Source organism: Nerophis ophidion, linkage group LG10 (assembly GCF_033978795.1).
Source record: "Nerophis ophidion isolate RoL-2023_Sa linkage group LG10, RoL_Noph_v1.0, whole genome shotgun sequence".
In the NCBI taxonomy this organism is placed as follows: domain Eukaryota; kingdom Metazoa; phylum Chordata; class Actinopteri; order Syngnathiformes; family Syngnathidae; genus Nerophis; species Nerophis ophidion.
Window position 1 is genome coordinate 54,646,278 of NC_084620.1, and position 3,010 is coordinate 54,649,287.

Sequence of the window (3,010 nt, forward strand, 5' to 3'; positions counted from 1 at the left end):
TGTTAAATTTAAAGTAAATGGAAAAACCGTACCACTGTTTTGTTTTTGTTTTGTTTTGTTTACAAAATGTTACTGTAAATGTAAACACAATACCACTGTTTTCTGGGGGGGCTTTACAGGGAAAAAAATGGCAGTTTTGTTGCCAGAATTTTTGTGTGAAATTTAAAGTAAATGGAAAAACAGTACCACTGTTTTGTTTTTGTTTGTTCTTTTACAACATTTTAGTGTGAATGTAAAAACAATACCACGGTTTTTTGGGGGGGGCTTTACGGAAAAAAAACTGGCAGTTTTGTTGCTAGAATATTTGTGTTAAATTTAAAGTAAATGGAAAAACAGTTTTTTTTTTGTTTTTTTTTATTTTTTAAATACAATTTTTTGTAAATGTAAAAACAATACCACTGTTCTTTTGGGGGCTTTACAGACAAAAATGGAAGCTTAGTTGCCAGAATTTTTGCTTGAAATTTAAAGGGGAACATTATCACCAAACCTATGCAAGAATCAATATATACCTTGATGTTGCAGAAAAAAGACCATCTATTTTTTTAACCGATTTCCGAACTCTAAATGGGTGAATTTTGGCGAATTAAACGCCTTTCTGTTTATCGCTCTTGTAGCGATGACGTCAGAAAGTGACGTCACCTAGGTAATAAAGCCGCCATTTTCATTTTCATATTACAAACACCGCGTCTCAGCTCTGTCATTTTCCGTTTTTTCGACTATTTTTTGGAACCTTGGAGACATCATGCCTCGTCGGTGTGTTGTCGGAGGGTGTAACTACACTAACAGGGAGGGATTCAAGTTGCACCACCGGCCCGAAGATCCGAAAATGGCAAGAAATTGGACGAATTTTGTTCAAAATACGAGGGTGTGGGGAAAGCCGACGAAATGGTCAGTCGTTTGTTCCGCACACTTTACCGACGAAAGCTATGCTACTACAGAGATGGCAAGATTGTGTGGATAACCTGCGATACTCAAAGCAGATGCATTTCTAACGATAAAGTCAAAGAAATCTGCCGCCAGACCCCCATTGAATGTGCCGGAGTGTCTGCACATTTTACCGGCGATGCTAAGGCAGACATGGCACAGAGATGTATGGATAACCTGCAGATGCATTTCCAAAAACAAAGTCAACGAAATCACAAAGGTGAGTTTTGTTGATGTTATTGACTTATGTGCTAATCAGACATATTTAGTCGCAGCATGACTGCCAGCTAATCGATGCTAACATGCTATTTACCGTCGGTGCTAAAGCAGACATGGCACAGAGATGTATGGATAACCAGCAGATGCATTTCCAAAAATAAAGTCAACAAAATCACAAAGGTGTGTTTTGTTGATGTTATTGACTTATGTGCTAATCAGACATATTTAGTCGCAGCATGACTGCCAGCTAATCGATGCTAACATGCTATTTACCGGCGGTGCTAAAGCAGACATGGCACAGAGATGTATGGATAACCTGCAGATGCATTTCCAAAAAGTCAACGAAATCACAAAGGTGAGTTTTGTTGATGTTATTGACTTATGTGCTAATCAGACGCTACTCGATGCTAACATGCTATTTAGGCTAGCTGTATGTACATTTGAAACTATATTAACATCCAGCGTTTCCCCACATTTAATGCCAAACAAACACTTACCAATCGATGGATTTAATTTGATACAGTGTCACGAGATGCAAAACTTCCAATCGTTGGTCTGCACATTTTACCGGCGATGCTAAGGCAAACATGGCCGAATAGCGTCGATAACTATTCGCTCAATAGCTTCAGTTTCTTCTTCAATTTCATTTTTCGCTATCTGCCTCCATACTCCAACCATCCATTTCAATACATGCGTAATCTGTTGAATCGCTTAAGCCGCTGAAATCCGAGTCTGAATCCGAGCTAATGTCGCTATATCTTGCTGTGCTATCCGTACTGGCATCACTGGATGACGTCACAGGAAAATGGACAATGGCTTCACAGATAAGCGAAAATCAGGCCCTTTAAAGCTTTTTTTAGGGATATTCCGGGATGGGTACAATTTTGAAAAAAAAAATCAAAAAATAAAATAAGCCACTGGGAACTGATTTTTATTGGTTTTAACCCTTCTGAAATTGTGATAATGTTCCCCCTTTAAAGTAAATGGAAAAACAGTACCACTTTTTTTGTTTTGTTTTTTCTACATTTTACTGTAAATGGAAAAACAATAGCACTGTTTTTTGGGGGGGGAAAATGGCAGTTTTATTGCCAGAATTTTTGTGTAAAATCTGAAGTAAATAAATAAATACTTACATATCTGCTTGTCTTGTGATTTTACAGCAAAATACCCATCAAATTAATAAAAATATAATATATTTTACGTTGTTCTTTACAACATATTATTGTAGATTGAATTTTTTTTTAATTTGCGTTAAAATTCTGTTGACTGAGCTGAAATATTTTTACTGTAAAATCTTGTTTTTAACAGTGTGTTACTGTAAATGGAAATACGCTACATTTGTTTTTACGCTAGAAAAACTGGCAGATAAGTTGCCAGAATAAGAAAAAAACTTGTACTTTTTTTCCATTATTTATAGAATGTTATAAATAATATATTGTAAATTTAACACAAAAATTCTGGCAACTAAGCGTCCAGATTTTTCTGTAGGATAACCCCCCAAATCAGTGGTACTGTTTTACAGTAAAATATTGTAAATGTTTTTAAAAAACTAAATTTTACAGTAAAATTTTGTAAATGCAACGGTTTTTACAGTAAAAATTTACATTGTACTTCAGGGGTGCCCAAACTTTTCGACTCGAGGGCCGCATTGGGACACGAGAGCCCGGATTTCTGGGTACAACACTGTTTTATTTGCATAAAGGATTGCCCGGCTTTTCCTTTCCAGCAAAATGTCTTTCTTTTTCCCAGTCCGTCTCTCTGTCGCTCTGGGTCCCACCTCCAACTCCAACCACATGTCTCGTGCCGGCTGCTGCTAATAAAGGCGACAGGTGACTAAATGACAAGGCCCATCTGTAAAAATCAATGT